This window comes from Salmo trutta, unplaced genomic scaffold (genome assembly GCF_901001165.1).
Source record: "Salmo trutta unplaced genomic scaffold, fSalTru1.1, whole genome shotgun sequence".
Taxonomy (NCBI): Eukaryota; Metazoa; Chordata; class Actinopteri; order Salmoniformes; family Salmonidae; genus Salmo; species Salmo trutta.
Window position 1 is genome coordinate 703,570 of NW_021823401.1, and position 12,500 is coordinate 716,069.

Genomic DNA, 12,500 nt, shown 5'->3' on the forward strand with positions numbered 1-12,500 from the left:
TGACTGAATTATAACCCTCGTTGTTTGACTGATGACTGAACACATTAACCTACTGACTGAATTAAACCCTCGTTGTTTGACTGATGACTGAACACATTAACCTACTGAATGAATTATAACCCTCGTTGTTTGACTGATGACTGAACACATTAACCTACTGACTGAATTATAACCCTCGTTGTTTGACTGATGACTGAACACATTAACCTACTGACTGAATTATAACCCTCGTTGTTTGACTGATGACTCAACACATTAACCTACTGACTGAATTATAACCCTCGTTGTTTGACTGATGACTGAACACATTAACCTACTGACTGAATTATAACCCTCGTTGTTTGACTGATGACTGAACACATTAACCTACTGACTGAATTATAACCCTCGTTGTTTGACTGATGACAACACATTATCCTACTGACTGAATTATAACCCTCGTTGTTTGACTGATGACAACACATTATCCTACTGACTGAATTATAACCCTCGTTGTTTGACTGATGACTGAACACATTATCCTACTGACTGAATTATAACCCTCGTTGTTTGACTGATGACTGAACACATAAACCTACTGACTGAATTATAACCCTCGTTGTTTAACTGATGACTGAACACATTAACCTACTGGCTGAATTGTAGCCCTCGTTGTTTGACTGATGACAGCACATTAACCTACTGACTGAATTATAACCCTCGTTGTTTGACTGATGACTGAACACATTAATCTTCTGTTGAAAAGGACAATTCATCTTGATGGTTGTACAGTCGTCTCAAATAAAACTGTGAAGGACCTCGGCGTTAATCTGGATCCTCATCTCTCTTTTGATGAACATATCAAGACTGGTTCAAGGACAGATTTTTTCCATCTTCGTAACATTGCAAAAATCAGAAACTTTCTGTCAAAAAATTATGCAGAAATATTAATCCATGCTTTAGTCATTTCTAGATTAGTCTACTGTAATGCTCTACTCTCCAGCTACCCGGATAAAGCACTAAATAAACTTCAGTTAGTGCTGAACACGGCTGCTAGAATCTTGACTAGAACCAAAACATTTGATCATATTACTCCAGTGCTAGCCTCCCTACACTGGCTTCCTGTTAAGGCTAGGACTGATTTCAAGGTTTTACTGCTGACCTACAAAGCATTACATGGGCCTGTTTTCGATTTGGTCCTGCCGTACATACCTACACGTGCGCTACGGTCGCAAGACGCAGGCCTCCTTATTGTCTCTAGAATTTCTAAGCAAACAGCTGGAGGCAGGGCTTTCTCCTATAGAGCTCCATTTTTATGGAATGGTCTGCCTACCCATGTGAGATACGCAGACTCAGTCTCGACCTTTAAGTCTTTATTGAAGACTCATCTCTTCAGTAGGTCCTATGATTGAGTGTAGTCTGGCCCAGGAGTGTGAAGGTGAACGGAAAGGCACTGGAGCGACGAACCGCCCTAGCTGTCTCTGCCTGGCCGGTTCCCCTCTCTCCACTGGGATTATCTGCCTCTAACCCTATTACAGGGGCTGAGTCACTGGCTTACTGGTGCTCTTCCATGCCGTCCCTAGGAGGGGTGCGTCACTTGAGTGGGTTGAATCACTGGCATGATCTTCCTGTCCGGGTTGGCGCCCACCCTCGGGTTTGTGCCGTGGGGGAGATCTTCGTGGGCTATACTCGGCCATATCTCAGGATAGTAAGTTGGTAGTTGAAGGTATCCCTCTAGTGGTGTCGGGGCTGTGCTTTGGCAAAGTGGGTGGCGTTATATCCTGCCTGGTTGGCCCTGTCCGGGGGTGTCGTCAGACAGGGCCACAGTGTCTCCCGACCCCTCCTGTCTCAGCCTCCAGTATTTATGCTGCAATAGATAGTGTCGGGGGGCTAGGGTCAGTCTGTTTTATCTGGAGTATTTCTCCTGTCTTATCCGATGTCCTGTGTTAATTTAAGTATGCTCCCTCTAATTCTCTCCCTCTCTCCCTCACTCTCCCTCCCCTCCCGGAGGACCTGAGCCCCAGGACCATGCCTCAGGACAACCTGGCCTGATGACTCCTTGCTGTCCCCAGTCCACCTGGTCGTCCTGCTGCTCCAGTTTCAACTGTTCTGCCTGCGGCTATGAAACCCTGACCTGTTCACTGGACGTGCTACCTTGTCCCGGACCTGCTGTTTTGGACTCTCTCTTTACCGCACCTGCTGTCTCTAACAGTGAATGATTGGCTATGAAAAGCCAACTGACATTTACTCCTGAGGTGCTGACCTGTTGCACCCTCTACAACCACTGTGATTATTATTATCTGACCCTGCTGGTCATCGATGAACGTTTGAACATCTTGGCCATGTTCTGTTATAATCTCCACCAGGCACAGGCAGAAGAGGACTGGCCACCCCTCAGACCCTGGTTCCTCTCTAGGTTTCTTCCTAGGTTCTGGCCTTTACAGGGAGTTTTTCCTAGCCACCGTGCTTCTACACCTGCATTGCATGCTGTTTGTGGTTTTAGGCTGGGTTTCTGTACAGCACTTTGTGACATCAGCCGATCACTTTGTGACATTGGCTGATGTAAAAATGGTTTTATAAATGAATTTGATTGAAATTTGATTGATGAACCTACTCACTGATTTATTACCCTCGTTGTTTGACTGATGACTGAACACATTAACCTACTGACTGAATTATAACCCTCGTTGTTTGACTGATGACTGAACGCATTAACCTACTGACTGAATTATAACCCTCGTTGTTTGACAAACATCTACCAGAGATGACTACTGACAGGATATTGGAAGTACACTAAGGGCCGGTTTCCCATTAAAAGCATGTTCAACGGGGAATCTGAGATGTAAAGTGTCACCCTTCACTAATTGCATAGTATTTTATAGAAAAGAGATGTAGGCTACAGTTCTCAAATCCACCAAAAACTGCTTGTCAGGAGACATGAAGTTGGGGGGCCAAACCTCCCACCGCCACGATGGGGAGATATTTATTCAAGCTCTGTTCTGTCTCTGTTGCCCTACTCACGTTCTCTGTCCATGTCCCTGTCTCTGTCTCTGTTCAAGTCTCTGTTTCTGTCCCTGTCCCTGTCTCTGTCCCTGTCTCTGTCTCTCTGTCCATGTCTCTATCCCTGTCTCTGTCCCTGTCTCTGTCTCTGTCCATCTCTCGCTGTCCCTGTCCCTGTCTCTGTCTATGTATCTGTCTCTGTCTCTGTCCCTGTCCCTGTCCCTGTCCCTGTCTCTGTCTCTGTTCAAGTCTCTGTTTCTGTCTCTGTCCCTGTCCCTGTCTGTCCCTGTCTCTGTCTCTCTGTCCATGTCTCTATCCCTGTCTCTGTCTCTGTCCATCTCTCTCTGTCCCTGTCCCTGTCTCTGTCTATGTATTTGTCAATGTCTCTGTCTCTGTCCATCTCTCTCTCGGTCCTTGTCCCTGTCCCTGTCCCTGTCTCTGTCCATGTCCATGTATCTGTCTCTGTCAATGTCTCTGTCTCTGTCCCTTTCACTGTGTCTATCCCTGTCTCTGCCTCTGTCTCTGTCCATGTATCTGTCTCTGTCTCTGTCCCTGTCTCTGTCCCTGTCTCTGTTGCCCTACTCATGTTCCCTGTCTCTGTCTTTATTCTCTGAGGGGGGAAAAACTGCCTCCTCATGAAACGTTGAAGCAATTTCAAAATGCTTAACACGTTTTCTTTCTACTCTCCCCCTCAGCTCCGTTATTGGATACTACGTGGGTAGAACAGTTTGTGTACGGCCGTCACACAGGAGAAACATAGGAGACGCTTGTAATGGCATCATAAAGTAGCAAAAGTAAATTCAATTAAATTCACTTGAAGCCACGGGGGAATTAAAATTAGGCCTACAGTTACATCTCCAGCCTCAAAGTCTTCAGAAAGAAACTTGTGAATGTAAAAATGCTTCCGTACAGGATATCACACTGGCATGTAGGACACCTTTTGTCCACTGGGGGCAGAATACTCAAACCTGTTAACAGCTGGCATGTAGGATGCCTTTTGTCCACTGGGGGCAGAATACTCAAACCTGTAACATCTGGCATGTAGGATGCCTTTTGTCCACTGGGGGCAGAATACTCAAACCTGTAACATCTGGCATGTAGGATGCCTTTTGTCCACTGGGGGCAGAATACTCAAACCTGTAACAGCTTGCATGTAGGATGCCTTTTGTCCACTGGGGGCAGAATACTCAAACCTGTAACAGCTGGCATGTAGGATGCCTTTTGTCCACTGGGGGCAGAATACTCAAACCTGTTAACAGCTGGCATGTAGGATGCCTTTTGTCCACTGGGGGCAGAATACTCAAACCTGTAACAGCTGGCATGTAGGACGCCTTTTGTCCACTGGGGGCAGAATACTCAAACCTGTAACAGCTGGCATGTAGGATGCCTTTTGTCCACTGGGGGCAGAATACTCAAACCTGTAACAGCTGGCATGCAGGACGCCTTTTGTCCACTGGGGGCAGAATACTCAAACCTGTAACAGCTGGCATGTAGGATGCCTTTTGTCCACTGGGGGCAGAATACTCAAACCTGTAACATCTGGCATGTAAGACGCCTTTTGTCCACTGGGGGCAGAATACTCAAACCTGTAACAGCTGGCATGTAGGATGCCTTTTGTCCACTGGGGGCAGAATACTCAAACCTGTAACATCTGGCATGTAGGACGCCTTTTGGCCACTGGGGGCAGAATACTCAAACCTGTAACAGCTGGCATGTAGGATGCCTTTTGTCCACTGGGGGCAGAATACTCAAACCTGTAACAGCTGGCATGTAGGATGCCTTTTGTCCACTGGGGGCAGAATACTCAAACCTGTAACAGCTGGCATGTAGGATGCCTTTTGTCCACTGGGGGCAGAATACTCAAACCTGTAACAGCTGGCATGTAGGATGCCTTTTGTCCACTGGGGGCAGAATACTCAAACCTGTAACAGCTGGCATGTAGGATGCCTTTTGTCCACTGGGGGCAGAATACTCAAACCTGTAACAGCTGGCATGTAGGATGCCTTTTGTCCACTGGGGGCAGAAAACTCAAACCTGTAACAGCTGGCATGTAGGATGCCTTTTGTCCACTGGGGGCAGAATACTCAAACCTGTAACAGCTGGCATGTAGGATGCCTTTTGTCCACTGGGGGCAGAATACTCAAACCTGTAACAGCTGGCATGCAGGATGCCTTTTGTCTACTGGGGGCAGAATACTCAAACCTGTAACATCTGGCATGCAGGACTCCTTTTGTCCACTGGGGGCAGAATACTCAAACCTGTAACAGCTGGCATGTAGGACGCCTTTTGTCCACTGGGGGCAGAATACTCAAACCTGTAACAGCTGGCATGTAGGATGCCTTTTGTCCACTGGGGGCAGAATACTCAAACCTGTAACAGCTGGCATATAGGACGCCTTTTGTCCACTGGGGGCAGAATACTCAAACCTGTAACAGCTGGCATGTAGGATGCCTTTTGTCCACTGGGGGCAGAATACTCAAACCTGTAACAGCTGGCATGTAGGATGCCTTTTGTCCACTGGGGGCAGAATACTCAAACCTGTAACAGCTGGCATGTAGGATGCCTTTTGTCCACTGGGGGCAGAATACTCAAACCTGTAACAGCTGGCATGTAGGATGCCTTTTGTCCACTGTGGGCAGAATACTCAAACCTGTAACATCTGGCATGTAGGACGCCTTTTGTCCAATGGGGGCAGAATACTCAAACCTGTAACAGCTGGCATGTAGGATGCCTTTTGTCCACTGGGGGCAGAATACTCAAACCTGTAACAGCTGGCATGTAGGATGCCTTTTGTCCACTGGGGGCAGAATACTCAAACCTGTAACAGCTGGCATGTAGGATGCCTTTTGTCCACTGGGGGCAGAATACTCAAACCTGTAACAGCTGGCATGTAGGATGCCTTTTGTCCACTGGGGGCAGAATACTCAAACCTGTAACAGCTGGCATGTAGGATGCCTTTTGTCCACTGGGGGCAGAATACTCAAACCTGTAACAGCTGGCATGTAGGATGCCTTTTGTCCACTGGGGGCAGAATACTCAAACCTGTAACAGCTGGCATGTAGGATGCCTTTTGTCCACTGGGGGCAGAATACTCAAACCTGTAACATCTGGCATGTAGGATGCCTTTTGTCCACTGGGGGCAGAATACTCAAACCTGTAACAGCTGGCATGTAGGATGCCTTTTGTCCACTGGGGGCAGAATACTCAAACCTGTAACAGCTGGCATGTAGGATGCCTTTTGTCCACTGGGGGCAGAATACTCAAACCTGTAACAGCTGGCATGTAGGATGCCTTTTGTCCACTGGGGGCAGAATACTCAAACCTGTAACAGCTGGCATGTAGGATGCCTTTTGTCCACTGGGGGCAGAATACTCAAACCTGTAACAGCTGGCATGTAGGATGCCTTTTGTCCACTGGGGGCAGAATACTCAAACCTGTAACAGCTGGCATGCAGGATGCCTTTTGTCTACTGGGGGCAGAATACTCAAACCTGTAACATCTGGCATGCAGGACTCCTTTTGTCCACTGGGGGCAGAATACTCAAACCTGTAACAGCTGGCATGCAGGATGCCTTTTGTCTACTGGGGGCAGAATACTCAAACCTGTAACATCTGGCATGCAGGACTCCTTTTGTCCACTGGGGGCAGAATACTCAAACCTGTAACAGCTGGCATGCAGGATGCCTTTTGTCTACTGGGGGCAGAATACTCAAACCTGTAACATCTGGCATGCAGGACTCCTTTTGTCCACTGGGGGCAGAATACTCAAACCTGTAACAGCTGGCATGTAGGACGCCTTTTGTCCACTGGGGGCAGAATACTCAAACCTGTAACAGCTGGCATGTAGGATGCCTTTTGTCCACTGGGGGCAGAATACTCAAACCTGTAACAGCTGGCATATAGGACGCCTTTTGTCCACTGGGGGCAGAATACTCAAACCTGTAACAGCTGGCATGTAGGATGCCTTTTGTCCACTGGGGGCAGAATACTCAAACCTGTAACAGCTGGCATGTAGGATGCCTTTTGTCCACTGGGGGCAGAATACTCAAACCTGTAACAGCTGGCATGTAGGATGCCTTTTGTCCACTGGGGGCAGAATACTCAAACCTGTAACAGCTGGCATGTAGGATGCCTTTTGTCCACTGGGGGCAGAATACTCAAACCTGTAACATCTGGCATGTAGGACGCCTTTTGTCCAATGGGGGCAGAATACTCAAACCTGTAACAGCTGGCATGTAGGACGCCTTTTGTCCACTGGGGGCAGAATACTCAAACCTGTAACAGCTGGCATGTAGGATGCCTTTTGTCCACTGGGGGCAGAATACTCAAACCTGTAACAGCTGGCATGTAGGATGCCTTTTGTCCACTGGGGGCAGAATACTCAAACCTGTAACAGCTGGCATGTAGGATGCCTTTTGTCCACTGGGGGCAGAATACTCAAACCTGTAACAGCTGGCATGTAGGATGCCTTTTGTCCACTGGGGGCAGAATACTCAAACCTGTAACAGCTGGCATGTAGGATGCCTTTTGTCCACTGGGGGCAGAATACTCAAACCTGTAACAGCTGGCATGTAGGATGCCTTTTGTCCACGGGGGGCAGAATACTCAAACCTGTAACAGCTGGCATGCAGGATGCCTTTTGTCTACTGGGGGCAGAATACTCAAACCTGTAACATCTGGCATGCAGGACTCCTTTTGTCCACTGGGGGCAGAATACTCAAACCTGTAACAGCTGGCATGTAGGACGCCTTTTGTCCACTGGGGGCAGAATACTCAAACCTGTAACAGCTGGCATGTAGGATGCCTTTTGTCCACTGGGGGCAGAATACTCAAACCTGTAACATCTGGCATGTAGGACGCCTTTTGTCCACTGGGGGCAGAATACTCAAACCTGTAACAGCTGGCATGTAGGATGCCTTTTGTCCACTGGGGGCAGAATACTCAAACCTGTAACAGCTGGCATGTAGGATGCCTTTTGTCCACTGGGGGCAGAATACTCAACCTGTAACAGCTGGCATGTAGGATGCCTTTTGTCCACTGGGGGCAGAATACTCAAACCTGTAACAGCTGGCATGTAGGATGCCTTTTGTCCACTGGGGGCAGAATACTCAAACCTGTAACATCTGGCATGTAGGACGCCTTTTGTCCAATGGGGGCAGAATACTCAAACCTGTAACAGCTGGCATGTAGGACGCCTTTTGTCCACTGGGGGCAGAATACTCAAACCTGTAACAGCTGGCATATAGGATGCCTTTTGTCCACTGGGGGCAGAATACTCAAACCTGTAACAGCTGGCATGTAGGATGCCTTTTGTCCACTGGGGGCAGAATACTCAAACCTGTAACAGCTGGCATGTAGGATGCCTTTTGTCCACTGGGGGCAGAATACTCAAACCTGTAACAGCTGGCATGTAGGATGCCTTTTGTCCACTGGGGGCAGAATACTCAAACCTGTAACAGCTGGCATGTAGGATGCCTTTTGTCCACTGGGGGCAGAATACTCAAACCTGTAACAGCTGGCATGTAGGATGCCTTTTGTCCACTGGGGCAGAATACTCAAACCTGTAACATCTGGCATGTAGGATGCCTTTTGTCCACTGGGGGCAGAATACTCAAACCTGTAACAGCTGGCATGTAGGATGCCTTTTGTCCACTGGGGGCAGAATACTCAAACCTGTAACAGCTGGCATGTAGGATGCCTTTTGTCCACTGGGGGCAGAATACTCAAACTTGTAACAGCTGGCATGTAGGATGCCTTTTGTCCACTGGGGGCAGAATACTCAAACCTGTAACAGCTGGCATGTAGGATGCCTTTTGTCCACTGGGGGCAGAATACTCAAACCTGTAACAGCTTGTAGTAGAGAAATAAAACGGTAACCTTTTACATCTGGGTATGAATGACCTCATTGGCTCTTCTCTGTTGGCACATTAGTATGTTTCTGGGAAGTCACTGGGTACAAGTTTATGACAGTGTATGAACTGCCAGTCAGAGCTAAAATACACAAGTACACACACACACACACAAAAAAATCATATTTACTTTATTTTATTTATTTAACTAGGCAAGTCAGTTAAGAACAAATTCTTATTTACAATGACGGCCTACCAAAAGGCCTCCTGCGGAGACGGGGGGCTGGGATTAAAAATAAAATAAAAAATATAAGACAAAACACACATCACGACAAGAGAGACACCACAACACTACATGAAGAGAGACCTCAGACAACAACATAGCATGGCAGCGGCTGATCGGGCGGGGAAGACCATGTAGAACGACACTAGCAGAGGGCTGTAGGTTGCCACTAGATAATGGTTCAGCCACCACGTCTGTCCGGCCAGAACAAGTCCGGGTTGTCTTAACAACCAGTTTATTCCACATATATAAACTACCGTTCAAAAAGTTTAGAATTTTGAACGGTAGTGTAGGTTCACCACTCCTCTGTGTTGACCAGATTACATAGAAAACATACAGGCCCATAGACTAGACTGTGGAGATATACATGTTGCTATATAGTAGACCAGATTACATAGAAAACATACAGGACAATAGACTAGACTGTGGAGATATACATGTTTCTATATAGTAGACCAGATTACATAGAAAACATACAGGACCATAGACTAGACTGTGGAGATATACATGTTTCTATATAGTAGACCAGATTACATAGAAAACATACAGGACAATAGACTAGACTGTGGAGATATACATGTTGCTATATAGTAGACCAGATTACATAGAAAACATACAGGACCATAGACTAGACTGTGGAGATATACATGTTTCTATATAATAGACCAGATTACATAGAAAACATACAGGACCATAGACTAGACTGTGGAGATATACATGTTTCTATATAGTAGACCAGATTACATAGAAAACATACAGGACCATAGACTAGACTGTGGAGATATACATGTTTCTATATAATAGACCAGATTACATAGAAAACATACAGGCCCATAGACTAGACTGTGGAGATATACATGTTTCTATATAGTAGACCAGATTACATAGAAAACATACAGGCCCATAGACTAGACTGTGGAGATATACATGTTTCTATATAGTAGACCAGATTACATAGAAAACATACAGGACCATAGACTAGACAGTGGAGATATACATGTTGCTATATAGTAGACCAGATTAGATAGAAAACATACAGGACCATAGACTAGACAGTGGAGATATACATATTGCTATATAGTAGACCAGATTACATAGAAAACATACAGGACCATAGACTAGACTGTGGAGATATACATGTTTCTAAATAGTAGACCAGATTACATAGAAAACATACAGGACCATAGACTAGACTGTAGAGATATACATGTTTCTATATAGTAGACCAGATTACATAGAAAACATACAGGACCATAGACTAGACTGTGGAGATATACATGTTTCTATATAGTAGACCAGATGACATAGAAAACATACAGGACCATAGACTAGACTGTGGAGATATACATGTTTCTATATAGTAGACCAGATTACATAGAAAACATACAGGACCATAGACTAGACTGTAGAGATATACATGTTTCTATATAGTAGACCAGATTACATAGAAAACATACAGGACCATAGACTAGACTGTGGAGATATACATGTTTCTATATAGTAGACCAGATGACATAGAAAACATACAGGACCATAGACTAGACTGTGGAGATATACATGTTTCTATATAGTAGACCAGATTACATAGAAAACATACAGGCCCATAGACTAGACTGTGGAGATATACATGTTGCTATATAGTAGACCAGATGACATAGAAAACATACAGGCCCATAGACTAGACTGTGGAGATATACATGTTTCTATATAGTAGACCAGATTACATAGAAAACATACAGGCCCATAGACTAGACTGTGGAGATATACATGTTGCTATTTGGTAGACCAGATTACATAGAAAACATACAGGACCATAGACTAGACAGTGGAGATATACATGTTGCTATATAGTAGACCAGATTACATAGAAAACATACAGGACCATAGACTAGACTGTGGAGATATACATGTTGCTATATAGTAGACCAGATTAGATAGAAAGCATACAGGACCATAGACTAGACAGTGGAGATATACATGTTGCTATATAGTAGACCAGATTACATAGAAAACATACAGGACCATAGACTAGACAGTGGAGATATACATGTTGCTATATAGTAGACCAGATTACATAGAAACACACAGGCCCATAGACTAGACTGTGGAGATATACATGTTTCTATATAGTAGACCAGATTACATAGAAAACATACAGGACCATAGACTAGACTGTGGAGATATACATGTTGCTATATAGTAGACCAGATTACATAGAAAACATACAGGACCATAGACTAGACTGTGGAGATATACATGTTTCTATATAGTAGACCAGATTACATAGAAAACATACAGGCCCATAGACTAGACTGTGGAGATATACATGTTGCTATATAGTAGACCAGATTACATAGAAAACATACAGGACCATAGACTAGACTGTGGAGATATACATGTTTCTATATAGTAGACCAGATTACATAGAAAACATACAGGCCCATAGACTAGACTGTGGAGATATACATGTTTCTATATAGTAGACCAGATTACATAGAAAACATACAGGACCATAGACTAGACAGTGGAGATATACATGTTGCTATATAGTAGACCAGATTACATAGAAAACATACAGGACCATAGACTAGACTGTGGAGATATACATGTTGCTATATAGTAGACCAGATTACTTAGAAAACATACAGGACCATAGACTAGACTGTGGAGATATACATGTTGCTATATAGTAGACCAGATTACATAGAAAACATACAGGACCATAGACTAGACTGTGGAGATATACATGTTTCTATATAATAGACCAGATTACATAGAAAACATACAGGACCATAGACTAGACTGTGGAGATATACATGTTTCTATATAATAGACCAGATTACATAGAAAACATACAGGACCATAGACTAGACTGTGGAGATATACATGTTTCTATATAATAGACCAGATTACATAGAAAACATACAGGCCCATAGACTAGACTGTGGAGATATACATGTTTCTATATAATAGACCAGATTACATAGAAAACATACAGGACCATAGACTAGACAGTGGAGATATACATGTTTCTATATAATAGACCACATTACATAGAAAACATACAGGCCCATAGACTAGACTGTGGAGATATACATGTTTCTATATAGTAGACCAGATTACATAGAAAACATACAGGACCATAGACTAGACTGTGGAGATATACATGTTTCTATATAGTAGACCAGATTACATAGAAAACATACAGGACCATAGACTAGACTGTGGAGATATACATGTTTCTATATAGTAGACCAGATTACATAGAAAACATACAGGACCATAGACTAGACTGTGGAGATATACATGTTTCTATATAGTAGACCAGATTACATAGAAAACATACAGGACCATAGACTAGACTGTGGAGATATACATGTTTCTATATAG